The sequence below is a fragment of the Bufo bufo genome, chromosome 4 (genome assembly GCF_905171765.1).
Source record: "Bufo bufo chromosome 4, aBufBuf1.1, whole genome shotgun sequence".
In the NCBI taxonomy this organism is placed as follows: domain Eukaryota; kingdom Metazoa; phylum Chordata; class Amphibia; order Anura; family Bufonidae; genus Bufo; species Bufo bufo.
The window spans coordinates 495,556,052-495,567,956 of NC_053392.1; positions in this window are offsets into that span (position 1 = coordinate 495,556,052).

Below are 11,905 nucleotides of genomic sequence, written 5' to 3' on the forward strand. Positions count from 1 at the left end.
ACAAGTTCTATCTTTTTACGGAACCCCACGAAATCACTCCGTAGTGCTTCCGTTCCGTGATTCCGTTCCGCACCACATCTCCGGATTTGCGGACCCATTCAAGTGAATGGGTCCACATTCGTGATGCGGAATGCAATGGCCGGTGTCCCGTGTATTGCGGTCCCGCCGTATGCAGGCCGCAATACAGCCACGGGGGACACACGGTCGTGTGCAAGAGGCCTTAGGCCGAAGACTGCAAGGTGATAAAATGTGCCTATGATCGTATTTATCAATGCATTTTGTATTAATAAGCACATCCAATTAAACTTATTCTGTTCATGATATATTGATCATTTGCTTATCACGTACTACATCATTCCTTCCTTTCTGATATACAGGAAGACAAATGTATAGGAGCACCCAGGTAAAGAACATGTGATGATTGGGTACAGTAAACCCCAGGGGAATTAGCCCTATTCCATTATTAGAATATTCGTTATTAAATGGGCTGTCAGGCCATATGTTGTATAAGATAATAAAACAGGTTGCACCTAACTTTCCCTGATCTTTTCCTTGGTGCGTATTGTACGGTGCCCTCCTTATGCAGCTATTTCTACCTGTGAGCTCTGGGGCTTGTGGTCAGTCCTTCTTGTGCCTTGCTGGGTGTAGCCCCTTGCTGCTGACCCAGGGGGTTTTGCTCTCTGCCCTTCTGTGTGGTATCACCTGGTGAAGCATTGATGTTGTTGTTTCCTTGTCCATGCCTTATCTGATCTTCTGTACCTGTTCTGTGTCTTGATCCACTCTGTTCCATGTTTAGCCTAGCAGTGCTCTAACTGCGTCTGATCGCTTGGCAGTGCCTACTGCTTCTGGTCCTGTCTGTTTCCTGTATAGCTTGGCAGTGCTAAACTGTTTCTGATCCAGTCTGTTCCATGTCTTCCCTGCAGTGCCTTACTGCTTCTGTTCCTGTCCTGTGTGTCTCCTGCCTTCGTGAGAGGGCTCCTGGGTTCTCCGGAGGGAGGATCTCGTGCAGCTCTGCCTGTGACCGCCATGCTTCCATTCCGCATGGGGTCCAGGCATCTGCTTGTGTGCTGGTTCCCGTTTTTGTCTTGTTGTCTGATCCATGTCCTGAGTTTGTTGGGTTCCAGTCCTGTTGTCTGTGGTTCTTTGCAGGTAGCGGCCAAGTGTACCGGGACCTTCCTGGAGGTGCGACCAGTGAGCCCTCGGCCCAGTTTATCCCCACCACCAGGGGCTCTGTGAAGAACGTGGCTCACTGGCTCTTCTCCCTCTGGGTTTTGCCTCTGGTCTGCCGCTGCACTTGGTTCTGTGGTAGAGCTACCACTATTGCCTAACCTGCTTTTCAGTACTGTCATTTTCATTTATTACATATGTAATAAAGTATTCTGTTGGTCCCTGGTCTGTATCTGCCTGTATCCTGTTTGCATGATGTTCCGGAGGTCTTCCCTGGCCTCCGGAACATGACAATCGCCTTTCCTCCACATGTAATGAATGAGCCCTGGTCCTTTGTAAAGTCCTTGGAATGAGTATTCAAGAATAGATCCCTATCTTGCCACTGCCACTGTCTGGCTGCCTATCCTCATGTGCCATACTGAATGGCTGCCGCCACCGCAGCTCCCAGCTGCTAATTTCCCCTTTCACTTCCATTGCCCCTACTGCCACTACCATAACCACTTCACAGTCGCCACTACTACTACTATCCCTAAACAGCTGCACACACATCTACTGCTTTGTCTGATCCATGCTGTGCTGCTACCGTTACTATTGCAGCCACATGCCACTATTACCATACCCTTTACACATTCACACTGTATTGCTGCAATAATGGAGAATTTTTCCAGGCTTGTTCAGAACAAGCCACTCTTTCTTCTGACATTAACATGTGTTTGTGTATACAGGAGCAGGAATCTGACCCTATTGAGGCATAATTGTTGGACGATTGTTCCCAACAAGCCACTGTTTTCTCCCAGAACACTGCGTGTGTTTATGGTTCAATTTGTTTTTATTGAAAACCATATACATTTGAAAACATGCAGTATGAGCTAGTTACATTTGAGTATATGTATTTTGTGGGTATTACAATAGTACATATCAAGTCAGTACAAAGAAAAAAGATTCATCAAACATCAATATTAGACGGATGAGGTAGAACAGGGGGAGACAAGACAAGGGATCCGGGGGGAAGGGTAAGGAGGGAGGGGGGGGGAATGAGATTGAATTGGCAATCTATATAAGCTATGACTGCAGTCAGACTGGATAGAATATTTTAAGTGGTAGATCCTGAGGACAACCAACCCGAGAAACCTGCTGATGCACGGAACTGGTACCAGGCCTCCCATTGTTTAGAGTGAGCGACTCCAAGACCTTGATCTTCGGCTCCTAGCTCCTCTAGACGTGCTAGAGAGTCCAAAGCATTAACCCAAGTGATCCTAAGGGGACTAACTGGTGATCTCCACGCTCTGGGAATTATTTGACGCATTGCTATAACAAAAAATCTAAGAATGCCCTTCTTGACTATCCTAATTCTGCCCGGGTAAACTGAAAGGAGAGCTATCTGGGGCGACATAGGGATATGGATTTTGTACAAATTTTCGTGTAGCTTGAAGATGTCATTCCATAGTGTTGCTACTCCCGTACACTCCCACCAGATGTGTAGCATAGTGCCTCTATCTTTCGAACACCTCCAACACGTGTCTGGAACCAAAGGATAAAACTGGTTAAGTTTAACCGGGGTCCTATACCATCTAGACCAAATCTTATAATTAAGTTCCTGAATCCTGCAGGAAATTGAAGATTTATGGGTGAAAAGGAGAGATCTTTTCCATTGATTAGGTGTGAGAGTATATCCCAACTCAGATTCCCATGAAAGCATAATTTTCTTAGTTGGGGAAGGGAACTCTTCTGTGTCATCCCCGATCTCTCCCGAGTTCAGAATGGCATATATAAGAGATATAGAATGCCCAGGAGCAGAGGAAGCTAGGCATAGTTTCTCAAAATCAGTCACTGAGGATTGAAGTTGCATACCGGGTGCCAGAGATCCAGTGAAACTGCGTAATTGTAGGTAGTGAAACCATCGCCCTGGTGAGTCAGGTATAATATGGCCTAGGTCTTTAAGATCTTTCAACCCTCTAACTGAGTATATATCTTTGACTCTAATCTGGGGTCTGGCATGTAAGCTGAGGGCTGGTAGAGCTAACAGTGCGGCTGGCATCAACGGATGACCAGATATGTTTGTGAGAGGGCCAGGGATCGTAACCATTCGAGTTGTAGAGGCGAACCTGATCCAAATGTGTACTAGAGAAGATAGAAAAGGTGATAAGCTTTGAATGGGCATTTGAGTCAGTGTACTTGTCGGATACCAGAAAACACCTGGGATAAGACCAGGGGCTAGAGTGTGTTCTAATTCAACCCAAAGTTTTCCCTCGAGATTATGGGTAAGGTCAATAACGCAGTTGGCGACCGCTGCTCTGTAGTATGATAGGAAGTTAGGCAAGCCTGTGCCTCCGTGTTCCTTGGACTTGATCATAAGATTGTAGCTCAACCTGGCTTTGGATCTACCCCATATAAAACGAGAAGTGAGTTTCCTTAAACGTGTGAAGTAAGAGGCTGGGATCCGACAGGGGATTGTCTGGAATAAATAAAGAAGTCTGGGTAGAACGTCCATTTTTAAGGTGTTTATTCTGCCAAACCATGAAACATTTAAAGCTGACCAAGTTTGTAAGTTATTTTCAATGGTGTGGAGTATAGGGAGGAAGTTGAGTTTAAACAAGTGGGAAGTGTCAGAAGAGATGTAAGTTCCCAGGTGTTTAAGCTTACTTGAGGCCCATTTAAAAGCGAATGAATCTCTGAGTGCAGTGACATCTCGAGAAGGGAGAGAAATATTTAAAAGTTCAGACTTCTGGACATTGACCTTGAAGTTGGATAACTTCCCAAAAATCTGAAATTCCTTTAGTACTGAGGGAAGGCCGATTCTAGGGTTTGTTAAGTACATCAAGAGATCGTCTGCAAACAGTGATAGTTTATGTTCTATATTGCCAATGTGAAGGCCTTTAATTGCGTCATTGGCTCTCAAGGCATTCGCTAGAGATTCCATAACAAGAATATAAAGAAACGGAGAGAAAGGACATCCCTGCCGTGTTCCATTTGAGATAGGGAAGGAATCCGACAGGACACCATTGACACGAACCCGCGCGGTAGGGCCAGAATACAAGGCCATGATTCTATTTATCATCTTAGGACCAATCCCAATATGAATCAGGGTCCTTTCTAGGAAGTGCCAACTGACCCTGTCGAATGCCTTCTCCGCATCTACTGAAAGAAGGCACATGGGAATCTTTAGTTGTTTAGCTTTAGATATCAGGCTTATGGATTTGATGGTGTTGTCACGGGCCTCTCGTCCTGGGACAAATCCCACTTGTTCTCTATGGGTACATTTTGGTATGTGGGGATGTAATCTTAAGGCCAGAATTTTAGCAAATAATTTCAGGTCGATATTAAGAAGGGAAATGGGCCTATAATTGGAGCAAAGGGAATGGTCCTTGTCTGGTTTGGGGATGACTGTAATATGGGCCTGTAAGGTTTGAGATGGAAAGGGGCATGTGGCTGATATAGAATTAAATGCATCTAGGAGAATGGGGGCCAGATCCTCTGTGAAGAATTTATAGAAACGTGCAGATAACCCATCAGGGCCGGGGCTCTTCCCATTTTTGAGGTCCTTAATGACATGCAAGAGCTCTGATGAAGAAAAATCCTCCTCCATACCAGTAGATGCATCATTCGGTAAATTCGGGGGGCCAAATTGGGATAGATAATTTTGTATGTTTTGGGATGACGATCTCGGGCCGGATGTATGTGTGTGGTCTATATTGTATAGGTCTGAGTAATATGACCGGAACTCACTAGCAATTTCAAGCGGTGCATGTATCTGACCCCTCGAGCCTATGTTCAAAGAGGGTATATGTGTGAGCGGAATACGTGGATGTAAAGCTTTCGCCAACCATTTCCCACATTTGTCACCGAACTCGTAGTAACCTCGTTTAATCTTATCTCTCATGCAAAGAGATTTCTGATCTAGAATTTTTAATATCTGTTGTCTAATGGAGGAAAGTTCAGCTTTAAGAGAATCTGACGCAGAGGTTTTATTAATGGACTCTTTGGCCTCCAGTTCTTTAAAAAGCGCGGTTAACTTATGTGTCCTTTCTCTTTTAAGCCGAGACCCATGGGACATAAACACGCCTCTTACCACACATTTGAGTGCTTCCCATTTTAGAGGAGAAGCAGTGGTATCCGATCGATGGTCAGCAACAAAATCAGCAATGGCCTTTTTTATAGCTGCCGAGCAAACCGCATCATTTAGTAGATTATCGTTTAATCTCCAAGTAAATGAGCGAGGAGATGTGTGAATTGGAGACAATAATCCAAATACCGGCGCATGATCCGACCATATCATAGAATCGATCGAGCATCGGGGATCAAGATCCAGGAAGCTCTGCGATACGAAGAGGTGGTCTAGTCTGCTGTATGTGTTATGTGCTGCAGAGTAGTAACTGTAATCTCTGACACCCGGGTGCAAGACCCTCCAAAGATCAACCAACCTGAGGGATGTGAGTGCTGTTCTGAACTTACGTAACGACGTGGGAGAGATCGTGGACTTACCCACCGAAGAATCAAGCTCTGGGTTCATGGTCATGTTGAGGTCACCTCCTAAAATAATACGTGAGCCCTCGGCGAAGCTAGCAAGTCTTCTCAACATCTTGGTTCCAAAGGAGGCCTGGCCCTGATTAGGGAAGTACAAATTAGCAACAGTAAATACTTGATCATTAAATGCAAGCTTAAGAAATATATAGCGCCCCTTAGTGTCAATGTCAGAGGCCAAAATCTTGTGCTGGAAGGCTTTGTGGAAAGCTATGGAGACTCCACCTGCTTTTTTATCTGGGTGTGAACTATGGAACCAGGTGTGGTAGTACCTGTTCCTGCAATTTGGGATGGATGAAGTTTTGAAATGAGTCTCCTGAATCATCGCTATCATGATCCTTTTTTTATGAAACCGGTATAAGATTTGACTGCGTTTCTCAGGCTTGTTGAGGCCCCTGGCATTAAAGGAGCTAAACGATAACAATCCCGCCATGATGAATGAAAGGAGTAAGGGTTAAGGATGCAAGGAAAGATTACACACAAGGGGGAAAGTAGGGGGAAGACGTAAGACAAACAGATAATACAATTAGGAAACGCTTAGGTTTCAGTGAACAGACAATAATGATCTGAGGGGTAATAGGAACCAAACAATCGGTTCAACGGTCACTAAGTTATGACTATTCGTCATATACAACACTCAGTGGGTGCTGTAGAACCTAGTGGGGGTAAGAGAAGACAAGGGCGCTACGGCTGCCCGACTTGTCTCCGGGTAAGCAATGAAATAAGTGGTTATAACAGGTCACAATTAAACTGTGAGAACATTTAGTATTATGTTAGAAGCATTCTAAAGAGCCTATGTAATTAGGCTTCCTTGGAAAGAAAAACAGATTGCAACTAGAGGCTGGAACCTCACAATAACTAGACAGTTCAGTCTTTAGGTGAACGGGATCTTCTAGGTGGCCTCTGCTGTTTTGGGAGCGCCGTCTGCCAAGGGTCTCTGCGCGGCACAGGAACCAATTCCTTTTGTCTGGGCCAATCTGGAAGGTTGACAGATGGCAAATTGAAAACGTCCAATAGCTTCTGGAGGTCAGTGATGGACTTGAAAGTGGCGGACTTCCCATCTTTTCTGGCGAAGAGCTGGAAGGGGTAGCCCCAGCGGTATATAATATCATTGTCCTTAAGGAGGATCAATAAAGGTTTGAGAGCTTTCCTTAACATAAGCGTACGCCTAGCTAAATCTGGCAGAATGAGTACTCCGGGGTAATCCGGAAGACTTGGCATCATATTTCTTGAGGCCTTAAGGATCTCCTCCTTCTCTTTGTAAAAATGAATTCTGCACACTATATCACGTGTGCGAGCTGGATCTGCAAGTTTCGGACCAAGGGTTCTGTGAATCCTGTCAATTTCGCCCGGAGAATCTGGGCTTCTGTTAAGTAACTTGGCAAATAGATCTTGAGCCCAGTGATCCAGGTCCTGTGGGAGAACAGATTCTGGGACTCCCCTTATGCGGAGATTATTTCTCCTATTTCTGTTTTCTATGTCATCAAGGTGACTTAGTATGTCCTGTATCTGACCTGTGTGATCTTGCAGGATCTGTTGGTGAGACTCCAATGTCTGGAGGGTTTGTTCTTGGATAGCTTCCACATCCTCCACTCTGTGGCCTACTTGCTTGATATCTGTATGTAAGCCAGCAATATCTTGCTTGTGTGAGGCTTCAAGCTTAATAAAAAGATCATTCAGCTCATGCTTTGTGGGCAGAGCTTTAAGATGGACTTTCCAGTCCCATTCCTCCTCTTGTGAGGACGGTATCGCCTGCATGTCAGCGTCTGGGCAGCTTGGTGAGCGGTGGGACTGCGGTGAGGAGCTGGGTGAAGAGAGCCTGCTCTCTGTCATGGCAGGCGAGGAAGGAGCCGCTGAGGACGGGCTGCGAACTGCCCCTGCATATGACCGTGTGATCGGTGTGCCCGGCGGTGATCGGCTGGGGTCAGGGGATGCTGCTGCGGCGGCCGCCGCTGTTTTCTCACCATGAGGTGCGTCCGCCATCTTGGGTCTCATGGCTGTCTTGGCGCCACTTGCCGGCTGCGAGCTGGACGCTAAATATCGCTCCATGGCGCCTGATTTTCGGTCCACCGGTGCTGGTGTGGATGAGGTTCTTTTCCCTCTGTTTTTCATGGCGGAAGGTGAGTCGCTTGTGACCTGTAGTCTGAAAAACTGCCGGAGATGGTCAGGAGCTCTGAATGCGCACTGCTCACTCGGCCATTGGCAAGCTCCGCCCCCACACTGCGTGTGTTTAAACACCATTTCTCCCTCATAAGGAAGAGAGAAAGAGCAAATATTGGTAAAAAATTTACAAAAAGATCTTTACATAAGGACTCATGCAAACTAACGTATTTTCTTTCTGTGTCTGTTCAGTTTTTTTTTAAGGACCGTATGCGGAACCATTCACTTCAATGGGTCCTAAAAAAAAACGGAAATTACTCCGTGTGCATTCCGTTTTCGTGTGCCCGTATTTCTGTTCCGCAAAAAAATAGTACATGTCCTACCATTGTCCGCATTACGGACAAGGATAGTACAGTTCTATGAAGGGCCAGCTGTTACATACGGTCGCAAAATACATACGGTCGTGTGCATGAGCCTAACAAATGTGAGTCCTAGGAGACTAGAGGGTGTTATATACCAATTTTCAGGCAATTAGAGCAACTTATATTCGCAACAAATTGATTCTTTTTTTAACCAGAACTTTTTGAAAAGTTTGCTAATTCGGACACAAAGTGAATCTCATAAAGTTCTCTCATCCCTGCTACACATGTATTTATACATATAAATGAGATCACCTCTAAGGCTGGGTTCACAAGTGATTGAAAATCTATTTATCAACATTACCATTCATCTGCCATGTTCTCGCCCCATGCCGCCAGCTTTTCTAGATATTTCTGTTATATTTGACAATCAAGCAGGGGTTTTAAAGGGGTTGTCCGAGTTATGGAAAAAAAATATATAGCACTGTAAATCTGATGGGCAGCAATATATAACTAAGCTAAGCAAGTTTTAGGCAAAAAAATATATATATTTCCTCATTTCCCTGGTTCTCTTCTGGCCCTTTGTTTATCTGCAATAACAACAATCTCTGAGATTTTCCTCATCAATATTTGTGCCCCTCCTCCTGCTCTGCTAAGGGAGTGAATAAGTCTGCACTGAGTGACATGCCTGCCTGCTGGGATACTCAGCAACATGTTGTATGGGTAGGACTACAAGACCCAGCTGTACAATGACACTGCTGATACACACAGGATCTTCCCCCTACCTGTTGTTGTGCAATGCTCTGCAGAACTCCTCTGTCAGCTCCTGTGCCCAACATTTGTCTCCTCACTGCCTGCAGCTACACAGTAAAGTCTTCAGCCCTGAGTCTGTGCTACTGAAGGGGTTAAAGTTTTTTTCTAAAGAATCCAGGAAGAGAACAAACAGCAGTGCAGAGGGGCGTGGCCAGCACAGTGAGATGTACAGGCACATATCTGCTCTCTCAGGCTTGTGCACGAAACATCATCCATCATCAGAGCAGGGAGAGAAGGTGACATCACAGTTCATGTGACCCTCAGCGAAATCTGAGAAAGCAGCAACTGTAGATGCAGTAAGTGCATGGTAAAGCTGTTACATTTGATTAGTTAGCAACATACAAAGAACAAAAAAATAACTCAGATAACCCCTTTAAGTATCCTACACAGTTTATGTGTAATCAGCAAAAACTGACACTTTACTTTTAATCCCATCCACAATATCATTGATAAAGAGATTGGCCCTTTAAGGACAACTGCTGTATATATGGCAGAAGTCCAGGGTTTAAAGGGGTATTCCCATCTTCAGTTTTAATACTTACCTTCGTCCAGCGAGACGTCCACTTCCTGGATTCGGCTGTGCTTGAGTGACGTCTTCTCCCGGCCAGGCCGCGCTTGCGCAGAAGACTGAAGTTTTTCTCCCGGCCAGGCCGCGCAATGTCCTGAACACGCACGCCGCTCATGCGGGTGACTTATTCCTGGCCTGTATAGTACAGAGCCGGCGTGCGCGTAAGCGGCTCTGTACTATACTGGCCAGGAAGAAGTCATCAGGGCGCATGTGCGGCGGCGTGCACGTTCAGGACATTGGGCGGCCCGGCCGGGAGAGAATCTTCAGTCTTCTGCGCAAGCGCGGACTGGCGGGATTCGACAGGAGAGGTGGCCGTCACCAGGGGAGACGAAAGACAACATCAGGTAAGAGGGGACTTATTTTCTCCAAAAAAGTGGGAATTGGGTAATAAAATGTATTTAGAAAAATGATCACTGTCAAATCATTAACAGATTTAACAGTGATCATTAAGATGGGAATACCCCTTTAAACAACGCGCCCGCTCAAACAAAAAAGTTTTTAAAAACATTAAAAAAAGTAAAAATTCAAATCACCCTTTTCCCCCATGTTAAAAATCAATGAACTAAATAGCAATAAAAATAAATTAAGTTCACTGGCATTTCCGCATCTAAAGACACTCCAGCTATTACATATAAAAATATTTATCCTGTATGGTAAACACTGTAACGGACAAAAAAAGAAAAAAAAACACAAAATGGCCGATTTACTGCTTTTTTGTCGCTTCACCTCCCCAAAAATTGAATAAAAAGGAATCAAAAGGCCATACATACTCCAAAATGGAATGACTAAAAACTACAGATTGCCCCTCAAAAAAATGAGCCCTCATACAGCTCTGTAGACAGAAATAAAAAGTTATTTTCAGAGTTTTTGTTTTTTTTGTATTAAAAAACAAGAAAAACTATATACATGTCGTATTACTGTAATCACACTGACCCACAGAATAAAGGTGACACATCAGTTTTACTGCATAGGGAACACTGTAAAAACAAAACCCATAAAACTATGGTGGAATTGCGTTATTTTTTTTGCCAATTCCTCCCCATTTAGAATGTTTTCCCACTAAATCATATGCAATATAAAATTGTGCCATTAGAAAGTACCACTTGTCCCGCAAAAAATAAATCCTCATACAGCTATGTCAACAAAAAAATGCAAAAAGTTATGGCTCTGGGATGCTGGGGGGTTAAAAAATGAAAACACAGATGAAAATTGTCCTTGTCCTTAAAGGGGTTCTCCAGGTATTAAGAAAATGAAAATACTTAAATATTACTTTATTATAAATATATTCCCAAATACCTTTCATTAGTTATAGTGGCTCGTTTTTTCTAGGGAGCAATTATTAGGAGAAATGAAATGGCCGCCGTCCTATTAGTACACACAAAGCCTGTCCTAATCACACAGGAGGACAAGTTACTTCACAACACTGAACTAAAGGGCTGCCTCATCCTCCTCTCTGCTCTACATATCAGGGATTATGATCCTGAATACAGCTGATAAGATCTTTAGCTGAATCTGTAGGAATGGAGATCATGAGGAGACATGAAGTACAGAGAGGATGGACAGGACAGACTGTGGTAATGTGGGGCTGTGGTAATGGAGACTGCATACAAGCGCTGCTGCTCATTATCCTCACCTCCTCTCTGTACTTCATGTCTCCTTATGACCTCCATCCCTACAAAGATTCAGCTGAAGATCATATTAAACTGTATTCAGGATCATAATCTCTGACAAGCAGAGTAGAGAGGAGGATGAGGCAGCTCTTTAGCTCAGTGTCCTGTAACCTTTTGTGCGTACTAATGGGATGGCGGCCATTTTATTTCTTCTAATGATTGCTCCCCACACAAAACAAGCCATTATAACTAATAAAAGGTATTTGGGAATATATTTATAATAAAGTAATATTTAAAGGGGACCTGTCACCTCCAAAACACATTTTAAACTGACATCATTACCAGTATGTTCCTAATTATGTTTTTAATTCCTGAAATTTGAAGGGCAATTTCTAAACTGTGACTGTGCCTTCATTTTTATTATTTCAGAGACATACTATGCATCAAAATGTATTCTCACAATATAAAGCTCTTCGCTGTAGGATTTATAATTTTTTAACTACAACCGTTTGAAGATGGCAACCGCCAGTGAAGTGACCTCTCTTTACTGCTGGGACTGGGGTGTGCTTTCTATTGCTGTGTCTGTACAGAAGTCTGAGGGGCTCTTGTCTCTATAGGAACAGGGGTGGGCGGGGATGTCATGTGACTACTCCGCTGAAGATGCTTGCTGCAATGCATGCTGGGATATTTACTTTCCCTTTACAGCCTGTCTGAGGAAGCTCCTCAGGGGAACATGTCATGGTGAACAGATTAGAAAAATTACATAT